At 44.1% G+C, this 16,941-nt stretch overlaps 1 protein-coding gene and 1 long non-coding RNA gene across 4 annotated transcripts in view; both read left to right on the top strand.

Moving 5' to 3' along the window:
- GNAO1 (G protein subunit alpha o1) overlaps positions 1-16,941 on the top strand; it is a 301,610-nt gene that overhangs the window by 109,121 nt on the left and 175,548 nt on the right. The window lies entirely within an intron of this gene.
- On the top strand, positions 7-12,528 carry LOC115660353. The gene is made up of 4 exons (XR_004002806.1): positions 7-96; positions 8,313-8,321; positions 11,619-11,621; positions 12,516-12,528. It is a non-coding gene; the product is annotated as an uncharacterized LOC115660353 (long non-coding RNA).

Here is a 16,941-nt window from a genome sequence, read left to right as displayed (position 1 = left end):
CCAAATAAATTTGTTAGCCTCTAAGGTGCCACAAGCACTCCTGTTCTTCTTGCTGATACAGACTAACATGGCTACGACTCTGAAACCTGTGACCAAGTTAAGTTTCTACAAAACCCTCACTTGGGCCGCCATACTGAAAGTCACATCTGTCTGCTTAGGTGCAACTCTGACACTGCATCATGAAATGGCCTTTAAATTTGATGCTATAAGTAGAAAGAAATCTACCTCTGTTTAACTAATACACTTTGGAGCCACAAGACAGGAGTGTTGCAAGAAAAGCAACTGTCAGTGGTGAAAGAATGTGTTAAATAAAGCCAGGCACTCCGAGTTTTAACATAGACCTTCCTTGCACCTTTTCTGGCTCCTCAGCGTGTTCATTACACTATTATTTACACACCAGATAAACTCGTGTACAGGGCTTTACTGGGAGTGTAACAGCACCTCACACACCCTATTTAGTTTAGTACTGTGAGTATGCAGGCCAGTTTTACTGGGTGGAAAATTTAAGCTTTAAGGGGTGAAATCACGTAAATCCAACGAGTTTATTTGAAACTCAACTATACCAAGGCCCAGACAGCACTGTGTTCTAACCTCCTGCATGACGTGTAATGTTTTGGAAAGATGCCACTTCATATTCCATAGCAGGGCTTTATAGAAACCATAAAAGAGACAATCCTTGAAATAATCCACCCCACATTTTACATGGAACTTGTTGATTGCTGGCTTAGGACATTTGGGAATTTTATTTAATTTCTGGCTGATGAGGGGTCATGCTATGTGTATCCAGTTGCTCTTTATTTTATTATTGAGGACTTAGTGTATTAAAAAGGCTTTCAGTAACTTGAGACAGAATCTAGAGCTGATAGAGAAGCTAGCCTGCAAGTCATGTGATTTTCAAGTTAACCGCAGACAGCTATGACGACACTTTCTCTTTCCAGTATTTATTCAATAGAATGAGGCCTGGAACTCAGCGAGACCTTCAGTTTTGCTGGGTGTAGTGAGGAGAATACAAACAGAACTTGCCACCGCTCTATATGGTAGATTTATCATGAGAACATCAACCATTATATTCTGTTGTAGCTAAAAGGAATTTCCACCATGGTGAGTGTCATGGTGACACATTACCTAGGGCTGCTGTCACAGGATATCCATCTGGCACTCAGCAATTTTAGGGACAGGTGCCCCATACTAAATTAAATAGGCTGATAAGTCTTTGTCTGTGGCTAAGCAATGCCTCCCTTTCTCACCTTCCCACACCCTCTTCCTGAAAAGCCTGATAGGATGAGGTATGTTTCCATAACCATCATTCACATTTTTGAGCAGCAGAGGGAAAATCAAAAAATGCAGTGAGTTTCTCAGGGGAAAAGAAAAAAGCGCGTGTTATGTTCACAGTCTGTCTTGTTGCTATGGGAGCTGGTTGGCTCATTCAGGGACAGATTTTTTTGTCACTGGCTGAGATGGCCAGTGCATTTGGTTTAAACTCACAAAAAAAAGAGAGTGAGGGAACGAGAGCAACAGAGAGAACTGATGGTGAATACTGGAGAAGGGAAATACATTCTGTGTATACAATGTACGCTCCAAATGCCCCATTACAAATGCAGCAAGAATCTCTGAAGTGGAAAGCTGCTTGATACACATTAGGTTAATGCTTTTTCTTCTTTTGTCCTCCCCCATGCTGTCTCTCCTCCGGTCCCCTGCAAAGTGCTGATAGTGAGGGAAATCTCTCTCAGGAAAAAAAAACAACAAAACAGGGATCAGATCCATGCCTTGCCCAACAAACAAGCATTTAAAACTTCATTTGTGCAGTGTAAAAATGCTCCTGTACAAAGAAGTCGAGACACTAGTCATTGAAAACCTCCTCCTCAGGACAGTTCTGTAAATCATGCAAGGTGGTCAGGTTCAATGGGCAGTGCGAAGTGGGGGCCACAGGGCTGAAAGCCCTCAGCAGTGAGTGGCTTTAGGCCATGGGGTTATTCCAGCTCAGCTCAGGGGGTCTTCATGGCGGCTGCTTTGTTGAGGACACAGGTTCTCCTGTTCTTTGTTGCTCTGCACAGCTGCAGTCAGAGCTCATTTTCACAGGCTGCATTGACGCATTTCCTTGATATATTCCTTTATCCTTTCCCTCTACCTGGCACTATCCAGCTGTCACTCAAAAGCTGTCCAAATAAGCTGCTGAATTGCCTTTGGATCTCATCAGTCTCTTGCATAGACCAGCGTAAAAAACCACAGCTTTCTAAAATACAAGGTTGCTCCATTATTGATTCATCAGTCCGTCTTCTTCCAGAACATCTGTTCCCCAAAGCACTTCTTTCTGTCCACGTCCTGAATTCTAAGAGGAATGCATTCAAAGCAGCCACCAGAGCCTGTGCACAGATGGTCATTACCATCCTTAATGTGCTAAAAGAATTACGTTGAGTCTAAAGTCAGTTTATTCACACCCTGGTCTGATGCACTTGACCCCAATCCCCTTAAGGAGGGCCATAGGAGAAAGGCTCAGTGACACGTTTGTAGAGGAAAGAAAGCATGAAAGTCCAGAGAGCTAGTGGAACAGGTGGCTTGGTGTAGTCTGGGTTGACTTTAGCAAACCAGGTTAATACACAGTGATACCTCCCAGCAGCAGATCAGGTCATCATTCACTGAATAAAGGGCAGAGAACTGTCCTTTTAGAGCTGAAGTGGCGGCTGTTCACTAGACTATTGGGTGTGGAATTCAGGAACCACAATAGAGCTAAAGCGAAGTAGCCGTTTGAGTCTCTTTTCAAAAGAGAGCAGCTGGGAAAGTCTCTGGGCCCAATCCTCAGCTAGTGTAAATTGGCATACTCACAGTGACTTGAGTGGAGCTACTGCTTGATTCACACCAGCAGAGGACTGGCCCTCAGTGGTTCAGTCCTGGCTGTTTAGATGGTGAGGTGGGATATGAAGTGGTATTGTCTCCAACACAAGAGGAAAGAGGGCTCTGCCCAACCAATGTAGACACAATTCACATCAAATAATATTTAAAACTAACTGGCTGGCACTAGGTGTGCTTAGAACTGTTGGCACTGAAAGAAATAATAAATGGAAAGTATAGTGCACGTGTGCTTTGGATTTGTTTATCATAGAATATTAGGGTTGGAAGGGACCTCATCTAGTCCAACTCCCTGCTCAAAGCAGGACCAATCCCCAGACAGATTTTTTTTTACCCTAGTTCCTTAAATGGCCCCCTCAAGGATTAAACTCACAACCCTGGGTTTAGCAGGCCAATGCTCAAACCACTGAGCTATCCCTCAGGGTGAGCACAAAACCTAGACTAGAGAGAGGAGCAGGTGAGTGGGTGTCCTGTGTGGGGGAGATGGATTAAATAGGGTGTTTCATGTTTATAGAACCCAAATCTCAACTGGAAAAAGATATTTCATTGGCAATGCTCGTAGCGCAAACTCTGCTGGGCTCACAATTCCATAGCACATCTGGCAGCAATATCCATGATATAACATATTTCATCTGGGACTCAGTATTGGAATTGTTTCTGGGTAAGTGTTTAAAACAGAATTTCTCAGACGGGGTCACTGCTTCTGTAAGGAAAGCCCCTGCCGGGCCGGGCCGGTGCGTTTACCTGCCCTATCCGCAGGTCCGGCCTATCGCGGCTCCTACTGGCCGCAGATCACTGCTCGGGGCCAATGGGAGCTGCTGGAAGCAGCGCAGGCCAAGGGACTTACTGGCCACCACTTCCAGCAACTCCCATTGGCCCGGATCAGCGATCCGCGGCCAGTGGGAGCCGCGATTGGCCGGACCTGCGGATGGGGCAGGTAAACGCACCGGCCCGGTCCGCCAGGGGCTTTCCTACAGAAGTGGCGACCCCTGTTTGAGAAACCCTGGTTTAAAATCAGAGAACATTAAGATTAAATAGCTGTGCCATTAGCTAGCATGTGCATGGGAATACGTGAATTAATCGCAGCAACATAGTGGGTAACATAAATGTCACCAAGGGATGGAATAAGGCATTTATTGATGAAAGGCAACCCTCTGGACTAACCAAGCAAACGGTGGCTTTGTAGTCAAGAGAGTTACTCCAGTTTTCCACCAGTGTGAGAGAGCAAAATTTGGTTCATTATTTTTACATAAAGCCTTAACCTGTGCCCCTTGAACTCATTAAAAAACTCACTGCACTACATAGTGCAGGATGGGACCATAGTGTCTGTGGATCAGTTGCATTAGACACCTCACTGGTGTACAGGTGTGCACAATAGATCAAAATCTACAGTCCCAAGAGTAGCACAGTATCTTACTAATGCAGCCTGTTACTTCAGAGGGATTCTGCACGGGGGTAATGGGTCATGCTAGCAAATCCTATTGCAGGATTAGAACCTATGTGAGAGAGAGTAGCAGGAACCCAGCACCCCTCAAAATCAAGCAGTAAGATTCCTAAGGCTAAAACCCCACAAAATCAGCCACCAGGCCCTGTGCCAGGGGATTTGGGCTTGATACAGTTCCCATTACGTTAATGGAAAGGTTCCCCCTGATCCTGGTGGGAGTTGGAGCAGGTCTTAAGTAAGAAAACATGAGCCTAAGCCTCAATACAGCAAGTTAGGTGAAAATGAAGGAGGAAAATTGCATCCATCACTCAGAGATTTTCCTTAATAAAGAGGGAAAGGGGGAAAGACTCATTTAAGACAAACTGACCTTCAGACAATAGACTTTCACATTTACATAGGGCCTTTCCTCCCCAGGGATCCCAAATCCTATTGTAATGGGCCAGATCCCAAAGCTGCACAGAGTAAGAACTGAGTAAAGACATCAGGATTTCACCCAGTGCACGTGAAAGTAATCGCTTCACCATCACAAAAAATGCAGTCCACTCTGGAGTGGAGCATGATAGCTGTTTACAGCACACAAGAATGTTATGTCCAACAGTAGGGGGGATTTAGGTAGGCAGAATGTAGTCATGCTCACCAGCATTTGGCCAGGATACTGGATCTAACATCCCTTCTCCTGTAGCAAATGCTTTTCAATGTATGCTAACCACAAGTGGTTAGGGTGTTTGGATTCATAGCTCATCCAGAAGATGGCACCTTCAGATGCACAGTGCTGCCTAGGGACATTTTATGGGACAATACAGACTCAGATAGTAGGGCATTCCTGCTGTAGCTGATGTTGTCTGAGTAAAGGAAGAAGTATTACCAGTGATAAGTTACTATCTTGAACAGCCTCCCATCGGAATGGCCAGTGCTGCCACTGAACTTGGGGCTGAAGAAATCTGTCCACACTGACGCAATAGAATCCTAACGTCCATATTGCACAGCACCCTGGGGTGGCATTACATTGTGCCTTGCAGCCAACATACAGGGCCTGAGTCTGCTCTCACTTCTGATTTACACCAGTGCAGCACGATTGATGTCAGCTGAGCTAGTCCTGATTTGTGGCAATGTGAGTGAATTCAGAATCAGGCCATGTGTCACCTGATGAAGTGCATAAGAGTCTGGATACATTTTTATCTGGCTCTTGTCTTGGGCAGGAGAAGCGAAACCTGTGCATTTAACTGCTGTTAAACTTTTCCGCTTGTTGCCTAATCTAGGCTATAGCCCAAACTATATAATTCAAAGTGAAACCTTATTCCATTGCTGAAGATTTTCCAAACATATGCATCAAGTGTCTCACTGGCCCACCAAGCCTGAAAATCATCTAAGATGCTCACCCCATATTCTTCTAGATCAAGCATTTTCTGTCCACTAGTACAATCCCTAGAGGGAGCGTGACTGACCTCTCTGTCCACTACCTTGGGCAGGTGTGTGCCCCTCGTTGATGCTTTTACCTTTCTCTTCCTCTGCACAACATAGACCTGTGCAGCTGCTGTCATTCCTTCAAACCTCTTCCCCTTCGTCTAGCTGCCATCTGCCAGATATGGACAGCCTGGCATGCTCACTCCAGCACTGCTACTAAGATTGTTTCCTGCTGACTGACCACAGCAAGAGAAGATGCATTAGGCTGAAGATTTCTGGCTCCCTATTTTGGGAGGTGGATGAGGGGGGTAATCATAACACCTTAGTCTTTAGGTCAGCGACTTTATAAAAAAGGACTTGAGAAAACGACAGGTGAAATCTGAGCCTTGAATCCCAAAGGGCTCCCAAGTGCTGCAATCTGCAGTACATCTTTCAAATGCCATGCTTGGAGTGGGAGTGCAAACCTCCTCCGACCTCGCACTAGCAACTGCCACCTGGGGTCCCTGCTCACCATCCGTTAGGGAGTCGCAAGGTTTGGGGGGGTATAAAAATGGTGTCTTTTGAGATTGTTATTTATTTGTTCACAGTAACAGTTAAGTTAGTGGGTTAGGTGGTGTGCAGACAGAGAAGAAGGAATGGCCACTGGCCCGGGGAGCTCCCAAAGACAGGCAGACAAGTTGAGGTTAGCAGGAACAGTCACACCAATTCGATTCGCTATAAGCAGCTTGGCAGCAGTGAGTCTTCGAGAGCGATTTAAATGTCAAGGACCTCAGACCATTCAGCTTGGAAGAAGGCACGGGAGTGTTTATGTGGGAAAAATGGTGCACCTGGGGAGGAATATTGGGCGGAAGTGTGATGGGGGTGGGGCAGAGTGCGATAGACAAGATGCCTGAATTTGAGGTGATAACAATGATGGTTCCCATAGGCCTTTAAAATACCAGTCGGGTTATTCTATGTCAAAGTAGGTCGGTCCAGATGGATAGAGCTAAGTTCTACCAGCAATACTGAGACTGAAGCACAACCCTGCTGATTCAATCAATTCAACCCATCACTGCCCTAAAATGAGACTTTTTGAAAGTGATGGTCTTAAAATTGATGGTGGTTTATAGATCCTGTGTGTTCTTTTTGCTCCTTACAACGAATCAATTACTCATTGCCACCAATAGAGAGTCTAGAATCAGAATTTAGCTGGCATGTTATTGATGCTCCACAAGGCTGATATATGAGTTTGCTTCTCTTCAGCTGCAGTACATTGATGACAATGCTTAGATTTTTGTCAGTAAATCAAGAATAGAGAATGATTCTCACATAGAGTATCAGGGTTGGAAGGGACCTCAGGAGGTCATCTAGTCCCACTCCCTGCTCAAAGCAGGACTAATCCCCAGACAGATTTTTGCCTCAGCTCCCTAAATGGTCCCCTCAAGGATTGAACTCACAACACTGGGTTTAGCAGGCTAATGCTCAAACCACTGAGCTATCCCTTTTCTATAACATGAGGTCCCATGTCTACACAGTCACTCTACTAATAAGCCCATGTTAATTTTACAGTGGAAACAAATTCTGTCAGCATATCATAGCTGGCAGCATGGGCCACAACCTGAGAACGGATTTTGGCCGAAAGGGAGAGCCAATTAAATAGACAGGCTAGAGACTGCTTTAGCACCAAGTAATCATTAGGCGCTCAAGTGGGGTTGAGTTAGTCTGTCTGTCTCACTTCACATGGATATTCAGGAAAGAAACTGACATGTAGCTTCGGGCCAAAATTTGATCCTATAACTGTCATCGTATTTATTGCAAGTATCTATTTATCCATAGTGCAATATTAATAAACGGGCAAACTTTGGATCTAAGTCTTTCAGGAAATGTGCCTGTGCTTGTTCAGGGAAATAAATGTCTGATAGAAGAAATCCCCTGTGATTATTTGTGATGGAGAGAGAAAAACCATCAGTGCTGGAGAATGGGAGGAAGAACCCAAGTGGAAACGTCCTATAAAATTTCATAGAGTTGGATCCAATACGATTTTATAAAAAGGTAATAAAGTTGTATAGTAATGACTCCACCAAGCTGTATTACTGGGTAGAGATTAGGCTACGTTCTATAGGAATTTTGAACTATCCTATAAAATGCTACTGCAGAGCTCTCTCTTCTCTGAAATTCCATATTGTGATAAAAAAAATATATAGGAAAAAAACCTGTTAAATTCCATAAGGGAAGACAGGGCAATGTTGAATGAGATCAGAGAGATGGGACAGAAGTGTGCAATGTTGCTTTCTGGAACATTCCATCTTCTTAAGCACTTGAAGTGCCAGCATGATATCTCAGAAGTCTGTTCTACATCATGGTGTCAACTGTGTTGTCATGGTGACATTTTAATCCTCACTTACAGGTAAACATTTGGTCTGCTTTTTTGATTGTCTGTGAACCTATAGATACGTACCAGGGTGCTGAATGTGCAGCAGGAAGGACTTGTGGAATGCCATGTGGAACTGGACTAGTTCTTCTGCAGGATCAGCACAACCCATACCTTCAAGTTCTGATAACAGTTCCTCCATTCCATTGAAGATCTCTCCTAGTGATGCTTGGAGCATAGAGTTCAGCTCTTAAAATTCATCTCTAGGAATAAGCTGTGCTGATACATATAAATGATAGGAGAGGGGCCAATGGATTCAATCACACTTTAGGAAACAATTTCAGGTATGTGTCTTTCAGATAAAAACTAATCTCAGCAAATTACCTGCCATGGGCTAGTTTTCTGTAGATCATTGGTATTACACACACACACGCACACACAGTCTTCCTGATTCTGAAGGGAGCTTTGTAGTGCACATCTGGATAATCAGTGGACAGAACAGATGGCATCATTTAAAATTATCCTTTTAATTTTGTTTTAAAAGAAAACATAAGGAAACTGGCTCTCTCATGGGGATTACTAATGGGAAAGGGATCACATGATCATCTAGCGCTAGGATCCATACTGAAAAGTTGTCATCATCTGGCATCTGTTTGGTGTCCTTTGTGAAAATGAGCTGGACTTCTCACAGCTCAGCTCCAAAATTCCCCCACCCCCCAAAACCCTCCAGCATATTAATGTAGCACCCTTCATTATAAAGAATCTCAAAGTACTTCACTTCTCTATCCAGTGAAACAGACAACAAGGGCCATCTTTAATACCATAAGGCCATAAGGAATAATTATTAGAGTATCCACAGTATGATTTTGTTTAGCCTGCAGTCCAAATCCATTGGTGCCAGGTTTTTGTTGGCCCTCTGGGTGGTCACTTAATATACATTTTGCTATACATGCTGTACCACTAAAATGCAGCTCGCTTCAGAGTGGAGACAGGAAGCCGGGGCCATTCCTCACAGCACACTTGCAGAAGAATGGAGTGAGGGGAACTGTACCAAGAACAGTAGGCAAATACCTGTTTGTAGAAAGAGTCATAAGACCTTTTTGTGTCCATTCTGTGTATTTAGCATCTCACTTGTTAAGGTGTCTTGTGTAAGCTCGAAAGCTTGGCTCTTTCACCAAAGAAGTTGGTCCAATAAAAGATATTACCTCACCCACCTTGTCTCTCTGAGAGGGACAGAGTTAGGTTCCCAGACCTGAAAGAGAGCTCTGTGTAAGCTACAATAAGATATTACCCTTCCTCACCTAGTCTCTTGAATAGATCCACAAACAGTTAAATAGATGGTCCTTAGCTGAAGTACTTCAGAAGGCCAGGGTGTGACTTGAACCTGCCAAGGTTTGAATTAGTGGTTCTAAGCAGCCTAGGTCTTACGCAACCCATTAAATCATCTCCTCTGGTGAAGGACAAACATTCACAGTGCACCATGTGTTATCACAACTGACACTAAGTGAGGCCTTATTTCCAATCTCAGCAGATGGACTAAGGGTGGGATGAGCCATGGAGACTGAACTATCCTATCTCCCAGAGAAAATAAGGCAACATAGTCTAGTAGGTACTGGACTAGGAGTCAGACAGGGGAAGGATAGCTCAGTGGTTTGAGTGTTGGCCTGCTAAATCCGGGGTTGTGAGCTCAATCCTTGAGGGGACCACTTAGGGATCTAGGGCAAAAATCAGTACTTGGTCCTGCTAGTGAAGGCAAGGGGATTGAACTCAATGACCTTCCAGCTCTATGAGATAGGTATATCTCCATATATTTTATTTAAGAACCAGGTTCTATTTCCCATTCTGCCACTGACCTGCTGTGTGACCTTGAGCAAGTCATTTCACCTCGCTCTCTTTTCCATCTGTCTTATCTATTTTAACGTAGACAGAACAGGGATGGTCTCTTACCATGTGTAGATCCATGGCTTAGCACAACAGGGCCTCCATCTCTGCAGGCACTCCTAGGTGCTACTGTCCTACCAGTAATAATGATAAAAAATGGTCTTTCCCAAGTCAGGGCTGAAGCACATTGACAGCATGGAAACCTTGCAGAGCTGAAGCTTTAGCTCTTCTCCAGATGCTGCCAATAAAGGACTTCACTGCTGGAGGATGTCAATCCAGCATGAGATACATTTTATTACGAAAATCCACCTTCTCCTCATCACTCCAATGAAACAGAGGAGAAAACCCACGTGATCCCCTCGCACCTTTGTCAGGCTCCCTCCACACACAAATAAATAATATCCCTTAGAAAATGGTTTGTCTGGCGTAAGAATCAAAGCTATTTTCCTCAAAGGAGAGAGGCCAGTAGATTCTGTGAATCAAATCGATAGTGCAGTCTTGGCGGGCATTAGTATCTGCAATTCTGCTACTTAATTCACACAGTTTATAGAAGATGTCTGAGAGGAAGCAGGGGTGTACACAGGCTGAGAGAGAGTCGTAACATTAGGACCCTCTGCATGAGATAATGGGAATATAATGGGCCAAATGGACAGCTGGCAGAAGCAGGTGCCATTCCATTGTCTTCAGAACTGTACCTGCTTATGCCAGCAGTAAATTTGGCCCTTTGTGCAAATTATTAGGTTTTAACAAATGCACATTTTAAGCTGATGAGCTTCGCTATTTTACTGCTTACTGAATAGCGTGAAGCAATTTGCAGTTTCCCAAAATTTGACTTTTTTGGGGACGGGGGGGGCGTTAATTTGTTTTGATCACAAACCATTCTCTGCAAGTATGTGGTCTTCACTGTGCTGGTGATGATTTGTCATCATTTGTAAAGTCAGGAGCATGGGGAAGAGAAAAAATGTTTCTTTGCTTCTGTCAAGGTCTAGGTTGACATCACAGCAGATCTATGTATAAATCAATGTCTTTATTAAATCCAACTGTGGATGAAGGCTAAATCCAAAGAGCTTGTAGGGAATTAGTGAGGGGGATATCTGCACCCTGGGGTTCGAGGAAGTTACAGCCACCATTTGTGACCCAGATTCGCCATCTTCCGAAAGGCCAGAAAGGATCGGGTGGCGAGGGGGGCGGGTTCCAATTGACATCTGGCTAGAGGAGCATGATCTTTTCTCTCACATGTGGACCTTGCTATCATCAGAAATTCCTTTACAGACTAGATTGCTACAAAATGTTCTGTATAAGGCTGTGGACTGGGGCCACTTGGAAGCTCAAGTTAGTGCAGAATGGCATCATACAGGGAGCACATTACTCAGAGCTGCTGATTAGATTCCTAGTGGAGTTCAAAGTTGTGGTTTTCCCCTATAAAGCCCTAAATGGTTTGAGACCCACTCACCTGTGGGACCACCTCTTTTCTGGGACCAGCTTGTCACAATTTGCTAAAAGCAGACACACATAACCTGGAGCTTCTTTGATACAGCAATAGGGGGCTCCTCTGAGGGTCCTTGGTTCTGGAATTCATTTCCCTTGTTGATCTGCCAGTGTCTGGATTTGCTAACCTTCTGGATGTGTGGTAATGCCTAACTTTTCGGTAAAGCCCATTGCAGTCAATGGAAAGGCTCCTATTGACTTCAGTGGGTTTTGGGTCAGGCCCTTAGTAGATATGGGAGTTATTAGGTTGAGGGTCTGGAGACTGAAGGTTGATGTAGGTGGAATTTTATGGCATGAACTGGTTGGGTGAGACTCAGTCGTTTTGTGGGAAGGTTCATTGACAAATGTGTAATAGGAACCTTGATGACTCAAGGTACTGATATTATCTAAATGTGACTTAAATGTTAGAACTTGCCTTCAGCTCTGGAGAATCATGAGAGAAATCAAATAAAATCACAACATATTGATTCTGTTCCCTACCTGAGGAAAAAGTGTAAACACTTCAGGTGCAAATACTTGAGTGCTAAACTATCAATTCCAATTTCCAGGAATACTACATGTGTGGCTTTGAAATTTGCTTTCCACAAACATACATATGGTTGTTTCGCTGACACAAGCATTCATAGAAAATGAATGCAGATTGGGCTGGAGTGTGATCAGAGCAAATTCCTATATAAATTCAAGCAAATATTCAAGGATGATTATTTACAGCATTCATCCAGCTCCACACATGAGCCCCTGAAATATTTATGATTTGGTACAATTATAAGTGTGAAAGAAGCACCATAGGTCTTACCTACATGACTGGACTTAAACAGTCTCGTCGCTAAGTTTGGAATGTGTACGTGTGAAATTGAATAATTCACATTGTATTAAGTCGGTATCGCTAGCAACTGAAATGTGTAGTGAGGGATGCTAGCTCCCCTTCCCCAGGTCATCTTAACTCAAGGGAGGACAAGTTGGAGAAATGGTCTGAGGTAAACAGGATGAAGTTCAATAAAGATAAATGCAAAGTGCTCCACTTAGGAAGGAACAATCAGTTTCACACATACAGAATGGGAAGAGACTGTCTAGGAAGAAGTATGGCAGAAAGAGATCTAGGGGTCATAGTGGACCACAAGCTTAATATGAGTCAACAGTGTGATACTGTTGCAAAAAAAGCAAACGTGATTCTGGGATGCATAAACAGGTGTGTTGTAAACAAGACACGAGAAGTCATTCTTCCGCTTTACTCTGCGCTGGTTAGGCCTCAACTGGAGTATTGTGTCCAGTTCTGGGCACCGCATTTCAAGAAAGATGTGGAGAAATTGGAGAGGGTCCAGAGAAGAGCAACAAGAATGATTAAAGGTCTTGAGAACATGACCTATGAAGGAAGGCTGAAGGAATTGGGTTTGTTTAGTTTGGAAAAGAGAAGACTGAGAGGGGACCTGATAGCAGTTTTCAGGTATCTAAAAGGGTCTCATCAGGAGGAGGGAGAAAACTTGTTCACCTTAGCCTCTAATGATAGAACAAGAAACAATGGGCTTAAACTGCAGCAAGGGAGATTTAGGTTGGACATTAGGAAAAAGTTCCTAACTGTCAGGGTAGTTAAACACTGGAATAGATTGCCTAGGGAAGTTGTGGAATCTCCATCGCTGGAGATATTTAAGAGTAGGTTAGATAAATGTCTATCAGGGATGGTCTAGACAGTATTTGGTCCTGCCATGAGGGCAGGGGACTGGACTCGATGACCTCTCGAGGTCCCTTCCAGTCCTAGAGTCTATGAGTCTATGAGTCTATGAGGTAGGTTTCCAGCAGATTTCACAGAGAAATAAACGTCCCACACCATTTATCATTCATGGGAGTTATGCATCTAAGGCCTGATTGAAAGCTGTCAGAGCCAATGAAAAGATTCCAATTGACTTCAGTGGGCTTTGGATCAAGACCTTGGTTTCCAAATGCAAAGCTGAAAACATACAGTAACCATTGATGCACGTTGCAACGGGAGCTGCTGAGGGTGGTTACCTAGACCTTGGCAGCAGTCAGTAGCATCTGTCTGGTTCCATGCAGGAAGCAGCAGAGGGTTGCTGAAGTACGAAGAAGATGCAGCCACAAATACCAAGCATATTGCACAGCCAAGTTGCCAAAGTCCAGGAATCATGGAACCAGAGACGTTAGAGATGGAAAAGGTCTGGGTCAGTTGTCTTCTAGCCCATCCTCCTGCCAATGCAAGATTGTTTCCTACTGCTATATCCAGTGTAACTTTAAATGTGCTACATAAATCGGCTTTAACCACTTTACTGGAAACTCATTGCCAGGAGGTGTATCCATTTTCCCTTTTTCATTTCAACCTCTAAACTCTAATTATACCTATTTTATTATGCTAAATAATTGCTCTTCTTCTTTGGCACTTGCAGCCTTCTAATATGTGTACACTTTCATGTACCTGTCGTAGACCTCACTTCAGCAAAGGACTTAAGCATGTGCTAAGGTATGGGGCTTAAAGTTAAGCATGTAAGTACACTTGCTCAGCCCCTTGCAGATTGACGTCGCTGTCACCGAGAGAAGAGTTTGGACCTACGACTTTTGAGTAAGCTGGTCTCTATTTTGCTAAAGTTGTATTTAAAAAAAAAGGAGAGCAAAAAAGTTCAGCTATTTAGGAATCCATTTAACTGAGGAATTTATTTTGGGTTAAGGTTTCACAAAGCTCCCTGGTCACTCTGTGTCGGGATTGGAGCCTTCTTTAAAACAGTTTTCAAATCAGTTCTCATACCATGAAAACACAAGCTAAGCATGGGACCTACATTTTCATAGTATTTTGGGGCTTCTCAGTGTTTCAGTGCTCAATTTCAGACACCTTTAGAGGGTCTGGTTTTAGACGGTGTGGAGCACTGGTCTCGTGAAAATCATCAAGCCGCTCTAAGCTATCTGAAGGTGGGCATCCAAAAATGAACACACCTGAGATCCCTAGTCCCCTTTGAAAGGGGCAGGGATACCGTTATCCCCTACTTCCCTATCAGTGTTGCCCTTTTCCATTTGGCAAATGTTGGAGGTGGGCAGGTTTCTTGTTGGGGGGGGATTTAGAGTGGATTGGAGAGGATTTCTCAGTCACTAAAAAAATGTTCTTAATTTCCAATTCATTAATAGTTTTCAAGGCCAGAAGGAAGCATCAGAATCATCTGGTCTGACCTCCGCTATAACACAGGCCAAAGAGCTTCCCCAAAAATAACTCCTGGAGTGGATCTTTCAGAAACACATCCCATTTTGATTTAAAAATCACCAGGGATGGAGAGAGTCCACCATGACGCTTGGTAAATTACTCTCACTGTTAAAACCATATGCCTTCTTTCCAGTCTGAATTTGTCTAGCTTCAACGTTCAGCCATCGAATCACGTTAGACCTTTGTCTGCTAGATTGAAGAACCCATTATCAAATATTTGTTCCCCACATAGGTACATGCAGACTAATCAGATCACTCCTTAACTTTCTCTTTATTAAGCTACATAGATTAAGTTCCTGGAGTCTGTCATGGTAAGGCACGTTTTCTAATCCTTTCATCATTCTCAGGGCTCTTCTCTGAATTGCCGAACAGCTGACTGTTTTACTCTGAGATTTATTCTTAAAATATACCCGTCATGTCAGAGCTGCCACTGTGGGATTGAAAATAGAGGCAAAGGCACAACAAAAGATAGCTAAAAAAGACTGAAGCTTGTGTCATTAACGGGAGATTAATGATGAGAAAGCTGTGATGTAGCTATTCACCGCTACAAAGATAGTGGCAGCATCTGACTCATCCTGGAGTCCAGTGGAAAATAATGGAGTTGGGCTGCAATAGAAAATGGAAATGGAAAGCCAGGCATACAAGGGGCAACAGAATGACAAAAAACAGTGACGGGTCAGCCTCACAAGGGACCTGATCCAAAACCCACGGCAGTCAGTGGAAGGACTCCCATCAGTCTCCAAGATCGGTTCCTATCTATGTAAAGTTTAGATGCTTATCCAGATCTCCTTGACTGGGCTAGGCTGGCTACAGGAAGTGTGTTACTGGTGGCAATTTAGCAGAGAATGCAGACGTGTTTAGCAGTGTCACAAGGCAACATGCTGACCTCCCTGCTGTGGGCTCCTGCGTATGTAGGACCAGAATGTGCTGTTAGGATTCTGGCTCGTACTAGGGGAGCTCAAGGAGGGCTCAGAGAGGAATTATGCCTCAGGAAAACATGTGGATGAAATATGCAGGCTGCACTCTCCGTCACAGCAATGCAACCTGCTTCCTGCACATGCACCCAGCTGATGTGGAGGGGAGAGAGGTCAGAGTTACAGACCCACCTCTCTCCACTCACTTGGGGGCATCATGCTCTCCCAGCAGCTCACAGAGGGATCAGTCTCTGTGCTCTCCCAAATCACTATCTAGCCCTTTAAGCACTACTTCCTGGCCTGAAGCAAGAGAGTTATATTTGTATATATTCAAGTTATAATGGCCATCAGTCAAGACTTCATTCATGCTTCCAGATTTCCTTTGGGGAGTTGCACAGGGTGTCTCTGAATCTTTGCCTCTGAAGCCCTGACTTTGCGAAATGCCCTCACACCCAGTTTGAGAAGGATAATGGAGTTCAATCTTTTTAAAATGATTCTCACAGCAGAGACCTGATTCAGTCCTTTCTGGATTTGGATCGGTTTTATTTCTTTGCATGTAAGGAGATTAGGGCATTCTTGATGGCTTGGCACCTAGAACATACTTCTCTTGACTGTGCTTTTTGAGATATACTATTAAGTACAAGCTCAAGGAAAATAATTGACCTTAAAAATCAGAGATGAAGTGGCCAAGCCTCGTTGTGACGCTCAGAGTACATGAGAAATAGCGTCTATATCAGGGTGCTATGTCAGAACCCAATGCACCAGTGCTACATTGAAAGCTACTGACACATGAATCTATCTGATCAGCTCATGCATATGTTCCGGTATTGAGGGCAGCAGTAGCTCAAACACTTCTTGGCAAGAACCTCTAACTAATCGAGAACGAATTAGAAGCAGGAAGTAGCTACAAAGAGGAGGACTGGATCCAATATGCAAGGTGCGGCTTGGCTGCAGTTGCAACCATCAGGGGCAGACAAGCAGCTGTCGCAGAACTACTGTGTCTCTGTTTACACAGCGCAGCCCTGCTGTGGGGCTCAGGTACTGCATATGGGCATGTTTAAGCCATGTTTAAGTACCATGTAGCACTCACTGAATGGGAGTGACTCTCCCTGTTGTGCCATCATCATGCTTCAGCTCAGCAAGGGCAGCTGTTCTGGAACGTATTCATTCTGAGGCAGGTTGTGGAAGCTTAGGATTACGTTCGCTTCAGAAACCACAGCAGACCTCAGGTGATAGCCAGCTTTGTGACAGAAGTTAGAATGTCACAAACACTGAGTCGGTGGATCAGTCCCTGGTCTTGCATGTCCTAGGAGCACCGGATGCATTTGCCTGCTGTGGCACTACCAGGTTTTGAGGAGGAAAGCACTGCAGCATTTTCCTTAATGCCTCAAGCATCTCCACACCGCAGCACCCC

Source organism: Gopherus evgoodei, chromosome 12, assembly GCF_007399415.2.
Source record: "Gopherus evgoodei ecotype Sinaloan lineage chromosome 12, rGopEvg1_v1.p, whole genome shotgun sequence".
Classification (NCBI taxonomy): domain Eukaryota; kingdom Metazoa; phylum Chordata; order Testudines; family Testudinidae; genus Gopherus; species Gopherus evgoodei.
This window is presented reverse-complemented; position numbering and strand designations above follow the sequence as displayed.